The sequence below is a fragment of the Chionomys nivalis genome, chromosome 5 (assembly GCF_950005125.1).
Source record: "Chionomys nivalis chromosome 5, mChiNiv1.1, whole genome shotgun sequence".
Lineage (NCBI taxonomy): Eukaryota > Metazoa > Chordata > Mammalia > Rodentia > Cricetidae > Chionomys > Chionomys nivalis.
In genome coordinates, this window is record NC_080090.1 from 22,655,559 (window position 1) to 22,669,439 (window position 13,881).

Here is a 13,881-nt window from a genome sequence, read left to right on the forward strand (position 1 = left end):
GAGCACTGGCTGCTCTTCCAGAGGTCCTGAGTTCAATTCCCAGCAACCACATGGTGGCTCACAACCATCTATAATGAGGTCTGGTGCCGTCTTCTGGCCCACAGGGATACATGCAGGCAGAATACTATATATATAATAAATAAATAAATTTAAAAAAAAAAGATTTTCCTTCAAGCCTGAATATAGAGCTCAAATCCAGGGTCTGGTACTAATTAGATATAACTGATTTCCATGTTGACTTTACTGCCACAAAACAATATTCCTCCTATGTTCATTCTGATCATTGATCGGCATGTTTTATTTTATTTTTCTTTCTTTTTTTTCTCTCTTTTGGTTTTTTTTTTAATATACATTATTTTATTACAAATTTTTTTAAAAAATAACAAGAGAAAATGCAACATCCTAAAAAAATTTACTGGTAATACAAATTCCTATGTATGTTTGCTGTGCTACCATAAGAAATTAAAGAAACCATTAAATATTTAGGAACATTCAAAATCAAAAGCTTTAAATCTAACTGTATGTTGTAGCCCCCCAAAAAGCTACAAACTCCCTTTTTTAAAAAGTATTTTCTCTACAAAGAATCTCATCAGCTATACAAAAATCTGTACAGTTTTTATACTGAAGCTAATGTTGAGCTGCACTTGAATTTCACATTCTTAGCAAATAAGTTGCCTGAGCACATACACTCCACACATTTTAGGACAGCTATTTATTCTTCATCCTCATCTTCTTCCTCATCATCTTCATCTTCTTCTTCCTCCTCCTCTTCTCATCTTCTGGTTCATTCTTCTTCTTTGAGCCTGTTGGCCTACCAGGACCCTTCTTTCCTACTTCGCTTTTGCCCTTGGCACGGTATGCGGCAATGTCCTTTCCATATTTCTCCTTTAGTTTAGCTGCCTTCTGCTCATAGGGTTGTTTATCTTTGGCAGACTGTTCAGACCATATCTCGCCCAATTTTTTTGCAGTATCTCCAATAGACAGGCCTGGGTGTTCACTTTTGATCTTTGGGCGATGTTCAGAGCAAAACAGGAAGAAGGCAGACAGTGGTCTTTTTGGAGCATTAGGATCCTTTTTCTTTCCTTTCTTATCACCTTTAGGAGGAACGTAATTCTTCATCTCCCTGTCATAGCGAGCTTTGTCGCTCTTGGCCAAATCTTCGAACTTCGATTTTTCCTTTGCAGACATGGTCTTCCGTCTCTCGGAGCACTTCTTGGAGAACTCCTTGGAGAACTCGGCGAAGCTGACCGACAAGTCGGGGTGCTTCTTCTTGTGCTCCTCGCGGCACATCTGCATGAAGGAGGCGTACGAGGACATCTTGCCCCGCGGCTTGTTGGCGTCTCCCTTGCCCATCGCTGACGGTGGCGCGGCGTCTACCTGCCTGGCGCGAGCGCGTCCCTCCGAGGCCGACACGGACACTTCCTTCCCCAAGCTCCGGCGAGAACTGCCTCTTTTGGGTTTTTTTTTTTTAATATTTATTTATTTATTTATTTATTTATTATGTATACAATATTCTGTCTACATGTATGCCTGCAGGCCAGAAGAGGGCACCAGACCTCATTACAGATGGTTGTGAGCCACCATGTGGTTGCTGGGAATTGAACTCAGGACCTTTGGAAGAGCAGGCAATGCTCTTAACCACTGAGCCATCTCTCCAGCCCCCCCCCCCCTTTTGGTTTTTTTAAGATAGGGTTTCTCTGTAACTTTGGAGCCTGTCTTGGAACTTGCTCATGTAGACCAGGCTGGCCTGGAACTCAGAGATCCGCCTGCCTCTGCCTCCCAAGTGCTGGGATTAAAGGTGTGCGCCATCACCGCCCAGAAGATTTTCATTTTTTTCAAGACTTGCTTTTGTTATTTTGTGTGTGTGCATATGTGCCTCACACGTTCAGATGACCGAGGAGGCCAGAAGAGAGCGTTAGGTCTGCTGAAGCTGGAGGAGCCAAGTTCTTCCTCATACCCATCCAGCAGCCCATAATACATACAAATGGCCTAAGTTTACCAATTGGATGTTGTAGACCAGAATTCTGACCCTTGATCTAGAGAGGCAAATTTACAGTTTGAATATGAAAGGTCCAATACAGTTTAATGTGTTGAGTGCTTGGTCCCAAGATGGTGACACTATTTGGGGTGGTTCTGAAATTTTTGGGAAGTGGGGTCTAGTTAAAGAAAATAGGTTCTGAAGGCATGCCTTTGAAGGTTACACCTTGTCCCAGGTTCCCGTCTCAGTCTCTGCTCCCTACACCTCATGAGTTGGAAACTACCAAGTGTTCCTGAATGGGAAGATCCGCTCAAGCACACACAGCCAAGAAAACACTGACTACCCTTCCAGGGCCACGAACCAAACAATCCTTCCTCTCTTAATTGTTCCGGAAAGTATTTGCTGTTGTCAGACTTCTTGGCAACCTTCAGTTCCCCGATAATGATACAGAGACTTATTATTAATTATGAAAGCTCAGTCAATAGCTTAGGCTTGTTTCTAACTAGCTCTTATAACTACTAACCCGTTTCTAGTCATTTACTTTCTGCCTCATGGCTTTATTGCCTCATCTCTGTGTTACCCATCCTGTGTTCTGCAATTCCTGGTGTCTCCCCATGACTCTGTCTTTTTCCCAGCATTCTTTCTGCCTCCCTGCAATCCTGCCTACCTATTGGGTGTTTAAATTTTTACTAAATTAATCACAATGACATACCTTTGCACAGTGTAAAGGAATATTCCACAACAATTCGGGTCACAGTTACACAAAAATAGCTAATTTACAAAGTCAGGGAGCTGGTGCAGCAATGGCAGCAGGGAGAACAGTGGCCTGGGGAGTCTGATGACCAACCTGATGAGATTCGTTCCCTGGACCAGCCATGTGACCATCCTCCTGCCGTGGGTCTCTGCGTTTCTTCTGCTTTTCTTCAAATGATATGAATCATGTTGGAATCAAAACTCACCCTAATCTAGAATAACTTTTTTAAAAAAAAAAAATTACACCTTCAAATTTATTTTGTTTTTAAATAAAAGAGCACCATTGCATTCTTTTGATGAGGACTACAACGTATCTTCTTAGAGACCATAATTCAGCCCACAATAACAATCACCGTCTTATGCCTCTCTAAAGTATATGTATGTGGTGGGTATGGGAATGTGTGCAGGTGAGTGCAAGTGTCCGTGGAATCCAGAAGAGGGAATTGAAGTCCCTGGATCTAGAGCAACAAGCAGTTGTGAGTTGCCCAACGTGGGTGTTGGGAACCATACTTAGGTCCTCTGCAAGAGCACTACTGCTCTTAACTACTGAGCCACCTCTGTAGCCCTTATGTCTTAAATTGTGTCTGTATATTTCCTTATGTATATTTATTTATCTACTCACAAGCTGGAGCTATTTACTCTAAACTGAAATATTCCTTCCTGGAAAGATGAGGGTGGCTCTTAAGACTCTGGAAGTAAAAGAAACAGAAGGACAAAGAAGGAGGCACAACTTACAAGATTCAGAAAGGTCCTGAAAATTACACATTCAAAACGTCTATCTCCACATGGGAAGCAGAAAAAGACAAGACCTCCTGAGTAAATTGGGAGCATGGGGACCTTGAGAGAGCATTGAAGGGGAGGGGAGAGGCGGGGAGGGGAGCAGAGAAAAATGTAGAGCTCAATAAAAATCAAAAAGAAAAGTCTATCTCCAAGCTTATAAAAGTTGTAAAAGAATTTCTGGCAGCTAGGTAGTGGTGGCACTTGGCTCTAATCCCAGAACTCGAGAGGCAGAGAACAGCAGTGAGCTCCAGGACAGTCAGAGCTATGCAGACAGACCCTATCAAAAAAAAAAAAAAAAAAAAACCAACAACTTTTCTAGGAAGAGATACTTTCTGGCGAGCTAATCTGCTTCCTAGTCATGCAGGAATCCCCTGAGAGGCAAGTTTATGAGCTGTCAACCATGGAGGCATGCAGCTTTGGTGAGATACAGGTGCATTTCTGAGTTATCTCCACTCCTATAAGTAATTCTTCACCCATACTCCTGGAAAAGACTCCAATAAACTCATTTACTCACTGAACTGGACTTGGATGGAATCATCTTTGACTCATCACCAATGTCCTACCTGGGATGAATAGACATTTGTTCAAATCTTCCCTGGAAGTCACACATTCATGTCCAATGTCCAGGTCTGCTGTGTTCTGACTGTTTCTGTCCCCCCACAAAACCCATATGTTGAAACCCAGCACCATGTGAGAGCATTTTCAGGGAGTAACTCTCTACAGACAAGTCATAATAGGAAGGCCCCCTAAATGGGATCCATGCACTTGTTTGTTTGTTTGTTTGTTTGTTTTGGGTTTTTTGTTTGTTTTTTTGTTTTTCGAGACAGGGTTTCTCTGTATAACAGTCCTAATTGTCCTGGAACTAGCTCTTGTATACCAGGCTGGCCTTGAACCACCACCACCAGCCTCCCCACCCCCAATCCCCATCTCCCACCACCACCACCCGCTGCTTGATCTATGCACTTTTAAAAGAGGTCCCAAAGAGATACTTCATGAGGCATATGAAGCAACGTTGAGACAAGAGTTGTGGATAAGAAAGACCATCAGAATCCAAATCTGCAGTGCTTTCATCTTGGATGTCTCAGTCTCCAGGACAGTGAGACATAATTTGTTAAAAAAGTATAAATGGGGGCTGGAGAGATGACTCAGTGGTTAAGAGCATTGCCTGCTATTCCAAAGGTCCTGAGTTCAATTCCCAGCAACTACATGGTGGCTCACAACCGTCTGTAACAAGGTCCGGTGCCCTCTTCTGGCCTGCAGGCATATACACAGACAGAATATTATATACATAATAAATAAAGCCAGGCAGTGGTGGCGCATGTCTTTAAAAACAAAAAAAGTATAAATGGTCCCCTCACCAGGTGGTGGCCTGAGCGCAGAAGAGTGAGCCCCACCCCTCAACAGCCCCACATGGCTTTCCACAGTAGAAGGCTTCTGATGGGAGCTACAGACAAAGATACACCTTTCCTTGGAGGGATGGCCACTAAGACTTTGACCATACTCCAAATAGTATATGATCAACACAGAGAGGACATTTTTTGCTTTGTTTTCTCTATTTTTTTTTCTTTTTCCATTCTTTTGTGAGGGGAGGAAGGTCAAGGTGAGGAGGAGCAGACTGAAATGAACAATGTGAGATTCCCAAATAACCAACTAAAGAAATTATAAAAATAAAGAGAAAGCGCCTAAATGGACTAAGGTAAGCATTTAGTCACCAGTGCTCTAGGGCGTTAGTAGAAAAAAGCAATGTGACAAAAATAAGAGAAATAACAAGAAATAGCAACAGCTCCATAGTGTACAGATGCCTGGTGTTTTAAAAGAATTACAAATGGAGGATGGTTTGGTGGATACACAGCATAAGGACCAGCGTTGAGATCCCTGCCCAGCATGGTTGAGCATCTGTAACCCTAGCAATGGAGGAGGGAGGAGGTAGAGACTGGCAAATTCCCAAAACATGCTGGCCAGTCACTCTAGTCGATCTGTTAGGGCCATCGTCAATTAGTGACTCCATCTCAAAATACAATATGAAGAACAAAAGAGGAAGACACTCAGAACGACCTCCAGCCCCCCACACACACACAGACACACACACACCTCCTGTGCACACACAGTCATGAATAAACACACTATACACATACAACAAAAGTAAAGTAAAACAGCATTAAAAGAACTGATAGAATTTAAAGGAAAGTTACTAGATCTTACCATGAGATTTGCTGCTGTTTTGTTATTTGTATAAATATTTTACCTACATGAATGTGTGTCTACGACATGTGTGGTAGATGCTCAAGGGGGCCAGAAGAAGGCAACAAAACTCCTGGAACTGGAGTTACAGACAGTTGTGAAATACCATGTAAGTGCTGAGAGTTGAATCCTGGTGTTCTGGAAGAGCAGCCAGTGGTCTTGACCACTGAGCTGGGCCACATAGCAATGCCCTGTCTCAAGATAGATGGATAGGTAGGTAGGTAGGTAGGTAGGTAGATAGATAGATAGATAGATAGATAGATAGATAGATAGATAGATAGACAGATAGATAGATAGACAGACAGATAATTGGGGGTAGGACATAGTGGCACAGGCTTTTAATCCCAGCACTCAGAGGTAGGAGGATTTCTGTGAGTTTGAGAAGAGTCAGGGCTACATAATGAGAATTTGTCTCGAACAAAACCAAAATGAGTCATGTTGCAACATGGCATTGCCTGTCTACATCAAGCCCTATGTATTCAGGAGTCCCGGTGACTGACACGGTACCTATTGCCCTCATTTTACACATGATGCACTCAGTCTGTAGCTTGTCCCAGGCCACCTGTTGGTGATATCAAAAGATCCTCTCCCTTATATTGTTCCAGTGACGTAAAGAGTAACTAAAACACAGGGAAACAACAGGGAACATGGAGGTGGTGGAAAAGAAACACAACCGACCCTAAAATCTTCCAGAATAGCCCATAATGCCTCATTTCCCAAATGTATAATGTAAATAAAGTCGGTAAGAAAGAAAGGCAACTGGGGGCTAGACAGATGGCTCAGCAATTAAGAACACTTTAGCAGGTGGTTTTATGTTAATAATTGTGGTAATAAAATTGATTGCTCCAAGAATTGAGGGTAAGAATTTGAATTATTAAGCACAGGCCTAGTAGAGAGCCGAAGTTTCATCATGATGAGATATTTGACTGTTCTTCCAGAGAACCTGGGTTCAATTCCCAGCAGTGACATGGCGGCTCACAACTGTCTGTAACTCCGGTTCTAGGGAATCCAACAATTTCACATAGACATACAAGCAGGTAAAACATCAATGCACATAAAATAAAAATAAATATTAAAAAGAAAGGCAGGTTCTTTGAAGTCCACCATAAAATTAAGACAGATTAGGCTCAGATAACACAATATTGATCACAAGTATCCCTTTGCGTAGGGGGAAATGGGTGCTCTGGACAAAAGAAGTTAGTCATGCTACTTGGCTTTAACCACACCTTCCCATCAAACCCTGAGGTGCAGATGAGAGGACCATCTGAGGCTCACAATAAAATCGAACAAAGCAGGATGTGCTGGTGTGGTGGCTCATGCCTGTGGCAGCTGCCACACTTGCTGAGGTAAGAGGCCTGCTGCGAGCCCAAGGCCAGCGTGGTCTACAGAGTGCGATCGTGACCAAAAAAAAAAAAAAAAAAAAAAAATCAACAACTATAAAAAAAACAGGCTGAGCACTTGAAATCTCCCAGTCAAGTAACTTTATATCCTTAATATGAACTACCTAGACCTTGGGCATACAGAGACGATTTGACACATTCCTTCAAGAGATCACAGACTAGAAAGGACACTACCTGAGGGCGAGTGGGGACAGGCCCATCGTAGGTACAGAGAAGAGCAGCTGCTGGAGAAAGTTGGCACTGAGTGGACAATAAGTAGCTGTCTACAAGTCAGGAGGAAGATAAGATAGAAGACTCCAGAAAAGGAGAAAACACCCAAGATGACATGAAGATAGGAGAGCATAACCCAGACCAATGGGAACTGCAGGCCAGTCTTTTACAAGGCTGGAATGCGTGCTGTAAGGCAAAGGGTAGAGTGAAATTTTATTTGTGTTTTAATAAATAAAGCTTGCCTGGAGATCAGAGTGCAAAGCTAAGCCACTATAGGCCAGGGAGTGGTGGCTTACACCTTTAATCCCAGCAGCCACACTAGTTAGCCATAGAGGCCGGGCAGTGGTGGCACATGCCTTTAAACCCAGCACTAGAGAGGAATATAAAACGGGAGGAGCAGGTCTCACTTTCAGTCTCCGTCTGAGGATCCGTGGAGGCAGGACCACCCCGAGGAAGGTAGAGGTAGGAGCTAGTGGCTGGCTGCTTTGCTTTTCTGATCTTCCGCTTCAACCCCAGTATCTGTCTCTGGGTTTTCAGGGTTTTCATTGTTCGTGCTACAAAGTGGCGAGCGACTGATAAAAGGGGGTGAGTGATAAAAGTGCCTCCTGGATGACTTTCAATCCTCTCAAGTGTCAATAAAGATCACTCATCGCAGCTGGCACACGAGAAGAACAGAGTCCCTGTTTGTCACCCACACTAGATATCCCCTGGGGACTGGGGACTTCAAAGGGGGCCAGAAGCCTCCTTACAATAGGAGAGAATGAAAGCCAGAGGGATTTCAACCGATGCCAACCCTGCCTGATCCCCAGGCTGGTGAGCCACCCTAGGAAAGTACCAATTACGTTGACGTTCATGATGTGAGGTTGTTCTGTAGCGATCAATGTGTGCGGGCGATCCTATCCTTAGAAAACACAATTATTTAAGGTGAAGGGCCAGGATTAACGTCCCTCCATTGATTTTAAAAAGTGTGTGTGTGTCAGTGAATGGAGAGGGGGGGAAAAACTAATACAGCAAAATATTCCCAGCGGTGAACCCAGGTAAAGGAGTTCCAGGCAGTTGTGGGCTACCCGATATTAATTCTGGGCACCTAACTGCAGCCGTCTGCAAGAGCAGTCTGTGCCCTTGGCCTCTGAACCACCTATCCAGCTCTATCTTTGCTATTTGAGACAAGGTTTCAGCCTCTAGCTCAGTCTGCCCTCAACCTTCCTGTGTAATTCAGAATGACAGTGAACTCACAGCGGCCCTCCTGCCTCAGCATCCTAGAGTCAGGCATGTGTCAACACTGTTAGTCTGAACGCATTCCTCTTTAGGACCAATTCAAGCATTGACACCACATTTACATATGCATATTAATTTTTTATTATGTAAAATCTCTTTATGTTTCCTTCCTACTCTTCCCTGAATTTTTACTGCAGAAGAACTTGCTTTGTTTTGTCTTCAGAGAATCAGTGGGGCTGAGCACTGTGGCGCGGGACTCTATTCCCAGCACCGACAGAGTTTAGGTGATCCTCGATCACCAGGCTGTAAGAAGCGAGAAGAGTGGCTCACACCTGTAATTCCAGCATTGGAAAGAGGCCAAGGCAGGAGGCTCACCCTGAGTTCCATACCCTCTCGGACCTAGTGATTTCCCGATCCGTCTCATAAACTAAGAACGTTTTACTATTCTCCAGTCATAGTAGAGGTGAGGTATAGCTGGGGGGTAGAGGGTGTCATTGCCAACGTTCAAGCCCAATACCGGAAATAAACACGGATTTATTAAGTCCTAGGTTGCTTGTTTACTTTCACAAAACAGTGGAACACTTTTCCGTGTTATTAAATAATCCTTAAAAATGATACTTGATGCTCTCTTTTTTCCATTGTATACTTTTAGCTCCTTTATCGAAAATCAGGTGTTCATAGGTGGGCTAAAGTCAGGGTCTTCTATTCGATTCCATTGGTCGACTTCTCTGTTTTTATGCCAGTACCAAGCTGTTTTCTTTTTTTTTTTTTTTTGGTTTTTCGAGACAGGGTTTCTCTGTAGCTTCAGAGCCTTTCCTGGAACTAGCTCTGTAGACCAGGCTGGTCTCGAACTCACAGAGATCCGCCTGCCTCTGCCTCCCAAGTGCTGGGATTAAAGGCGTGCGCCACCACCGCCCGGCCCCAAGCTGTTTTCAATACGGTAGCTCTGTAATAGAGTTTGAAGTCAGGGATGGTAATGCCTCCAGACAATCCTTTATTGTATAAGATTGTTTTGGCTATCCTGGGTTTTTTGTTTTTCCATATAAAGTTGATTATTGTCTTCTCCAGATCTGTGAAGAATTTTGATGGGATTTTGATGGGGATTGCATTGAATCTATAGATTGCTTTTGGTAGAATTGCCATTTTTACTATGTTGATCCTCCCAATCAATCCAAGAGCAAGGGAGGTCCTTCCATTTTCTGGTGTCCTCTTCAATTTCTTTCTTCAAAGACTTAAAGTTCTTGCCAAATAGATCTTTCACTTCCTTGGTCAGAGTTACCCCAAGATATTTTATGCTATTTGTGGCTATCGTGAAAGGTGATGCTTCTCTGATTTCCCTCTCTGCTTCCTTATCCTTAGTGTATAGGAAGGCAACTGATTTTTTGGAGTTGATTTTGTAACCTGCCACATTACCAAAGGTGTTTATCAGCTGTAGGAGTTCTTTGGTAGAGTTTTTGGGGTCGCTTATGTATACTATCATATCATCTGCAAATAATGAAAGCTTAACTTCTTCCTTTCCAATATGGATCCCATTGATCCCCTTATGTTGTCTTATTGCTATTGCTAGAACTTTAAGCACTATAAGGAGCAGAAGGAGAGAGAGCACGAGCAAGGAACTCAGGACCGCGAGGGGTGCACCCACACACTGAGGCAATGGGGATGTTCTATCGGGAACTCACCAAGGCCAGCTGGCCGGGGTCTGAAAAAGCATGGGACAAAACCGGTCTCGCTGAACATAACGGACAATGAGGACTACTGAGAACTGAAGAACGATGGCAATGGGTTCTTTTTTTTTTTTTTTTTTTTTTTTTTTTGGTTTTTCGAGACAGGGTTTCTCTGTAGTTTTTTGGAGCCTATCCTGGAACTAGTTCTGTAGACCAGGCTGGTCTCGAACTCACAGAGATCCGCCTGCCGCTGCCTCCCGAGTGCTGGGATTAAAGGCGTGCGCCACCACCGCCCGGCGGCAATGGGTTCTTGATCCTATTGCATGTAATGGCTTTGTGGGAGCCCAGGTAGTTTGGATGCTTACCTTAATAGACCTGGATGGAGGTGGGTGGTCCTTGGACCTCCCACAGGGCAGGGAAACCTGCTTGCTCTTTGGGCTGAGGAGGGAGGAAGACTTGATTGGGGGAGGGGGGGATGGAAGGTGGTGGCGGGGAAGAGGCAGAAATCTTTAATGATTAAATAAATTAATTAATAAAAAAAAGAGCCGGGCGGTGGTGGCGCACGCCTTTAATCCCAGCACTCGGGAGGCAGAGGCAGGCGGATCTCTGTGAGTTCGAGACCAGCCTGGTCTACAAGAGCTAGTTCCAGGACAGACTCCAAAACCACAGAGAAACCCTGTCTCGAAAAACAAACAAAAAAAAAAAAAAAAACAAAAAAAAAAAATTAATAAAAAAAAGATACTTGATTTTATTTTAGGTAAATCTTACCTTACTAAAACCCAGGCCTCCCAATGCTGAGAGGTCGGGCATATGCCACCCCCGCCAGGCTGGAAAGATTTTACAATGGAATTAAACCACCTCCTTGCTGCACGGCAGGCAGGCACTCTCCCACCGAGCTGTACCCCGGCCTTTAAAGACAAGATGGTGCTCTCAACTTTTTTTTGTTTGTATTTATGTGACGGGCTGAGAATGGAACCCATTCCCTCCTGCATCCTAGACACGCGCGCTACAATGGGCTCTGCCCAGAAAAATCATACTTTGATGTTAGTTTTTATCCCACATGTAACCCTGGCACTCGCTATGTAGACCAGACAGGCCTCAAATTCAATGATTCCCCCTTCCTCTGCCTCTACGTACCAGCGCTGGTTAAAGCGCACAAGCAAAGCCAGTCACACGTCTGGACGCTTGTAAATCTGGCTTTCGCTCTGACCCCTGGTGGCGGCCCAGCGCCTAGCGGCAACGGGGACAAATCCAAGGCACTTCCGGAAACCGAGGGAGGCCACGCGGCCCGTCGGCGATATTTGCATACCCACAATGCACTGTACACGGGTAATTACATCATTTAAAAGAACAATGTACTTTTTTGTTGTTTTCATTTTTATTCATCCTAGTTTCTTAATTTGATGGATATCTCAAAATTTTACCCTAAACGAATGAAACAGTCACCGTCTTTAGAGGAGAATAGTTACCATTGGTGAACTAGGAGGTACAGTCGGCCGAGGACTGTACACCTAAGCAGTTAGGACATACTCTGGTTTCTCTTCAGATCGTATAAATCTTTCGCCTTTTACTAAAGATTTCCGTGGAGAGGAACAACTCTGAGTCTTAGACTAATTTTTTGAGGCCTTGCACTAGCAAGGCTAACAATACTGTTCAAGATCAGACTGTTTCAGGGTTGTTAAAGTTGGTGGTGCCAGGTGCAGGGAAGACAGGTTTTCCTTGGAGCTGTAGTGGGAGGATCCCGAGAGACACACACACCCAAAAGAGTAAAATTACCATCAATAGAACATACCCTACCACTCAAGTCCTTTCCTTAAGCAAGGGCACTGTCCCTTTGAGTACCTCAGTTTCCTCAAAGCGAAAATACTCCAGTCATAAAAACCACCGGTAACATAAAAGTGATAGAAAATTCTAGAGAGATGGCTCAGTGGTTAAGAGCATTGCCTGCTCTTCCAAAGGTCCTGAGTTCAATTCCCAGAAACCACATGGTGGCTCACAACCATCTGTAATGATGTCTGGTGCCCTCTTCTGGCCTGCAGGCATACACACAGACAGAATATTGTATACATAATAAATAAATAAATATTTTTAAAAAAAAGGAAATAAAGGAAATTCTGGGGCGGGGACCTCAAAAGCCAGAAACGCCCGTGGTCTGCTCGAAGCTCTCTTCCCAGGACCACCTGCAGGGGAGTACCCCCCCACATTGGTCGTCAATCAAGAAACTGACGTGCCTAAAGGCCAATCTTATACAGGAGTTTTTTCAATGGTTTCTCTTTGCAGACTGCTTCGTATGACAAGCTGACAAGGACACCACCAGACATGTACCACAGTGTCTTATTAGGGGGATCACCAGCTGGTCTGATGAATATGAATGTTCAATGCTTTCTCATGAAGTACTGTCATCTGTTTTTAGATCGTTCTCCTTTATAGAACTTTATAAAACGATGTGGTTGTTCTACCATATAAAATACTTTTAAAACCTAAAGGAGGCCGGGCGGTAGTGGCGCACGCCTTTAATCCCAGCACTCGGGAGGCAGAAGCAGGCGGATCTCTGTGAGTTCGAGACCAGCCTGGTCTACAAGAACTAGTTCCAGGACAGGCTCCAAAACCACAGAGAAACCCTGTCTCGAAAAACCAAAAATAAATAAATAAATAAAACCTAAAGGAATAAGGACTGTATAATAAGCCAAAAAAAAAGGGTTACATCGTGCGTGTCTCTGTTAAGCACATTTATTATTAACTATGTTTAATTATTAATATCAATACCACCTCACTATGGTTGGTTGCTTTGTTGTCTGTGACAAAAACTGGGGAATCTTAATTGTTCTAAATTATTAAAAATGCCCAGAAAATTGAGGAAATAAAGCACATTTCTTTGCTCCAAAACAAAAATTGCCGTGAGAATTCATTCACCTCCCGATTCTATTTCCCTTGCTGCCTGGTTGGTTTGGGAAGACAATCACATCCACTTCTGGCTAAGTGTATGGGCTGAATTGTTACCCTACCTCCCAGGAATAACTGTTCTGTAAGGGTAAGCAGAGTGAAGAGCACCTCAGGAAAATGCCAGGCTCACCTACAAGGATACACCAGGGAACCCAAGAATTGGACAGGAAGAGTCCTTAAGCATCCCAGAAATGCTTGTCACTCTTCCTGAAGAAAATCTCAATGCATCAGATAGATTTGTTTTCCATTTTTATACTAAGTTTTCTCGGCCAAAGATCCTTAAAATCTCTTCTGTCCAGAGAGCAGAGTAGAGCATGTTAAGGCCTGGCCCTTACTAAGGACCCACCCACCCTTCGGGTAATAAACAAATTAAGTCTCAGATCCAATGCAAGCATCTAAGCAGCAATGCAGGCAAATCCATACTCAGAATAAGCCCAAGGAACAAGAAACAGCCTGAGACAGTAACAGGGAGGTGGGTTGGGAAAGCAAGCCCTTTACTGTTCTTGGGGAAGCTTTGTATCCTGCATCGTGAAGTGAGGGTGGTAACCGCCTCACCAGCGACTATGCTGAGGCTCAATTTAAGGAACTGTTTGTAAACTCTAAAACAGGGCACAAATGTTACTTAGCACTGAATACTTTGAAGTTGCTCAGTGGTTAAGGACACTTGCTGCTCTTGCAGAGGCCTGGAGTTCAG

The 13,881-nt window shown here is 43.8% G+C and overlaps 1 non-coding gene and 1 pseudogene across 1 annotated transcript; one reads left to right on the forward strand and one right to left on the reverse strand.

The window, feature by feature from the left end:
• Positions 1 to 712: 712 nt before the first annotated feature.
• On the reverse strand, positions 713 to 1,355 carry LOC130874950 (high mobility group protein B2-like; annotated as a pseudogene).
• Positions 1,356 to 11,770: 10,415 nt separating this feature from the next.
• LOC130875266 (U5 spliceosomal RNA) lies at positions 11,771 to 11,886 on the forward strand. Its single transcript, XR_009057197.1, has one exon. It is a non-coding gene; the product is annotated as a U5 spliceosomal RNA (small nuclear RNA).
• Positions 11,887 to 13,881: the final 1,995 nt, after the last annotated feature.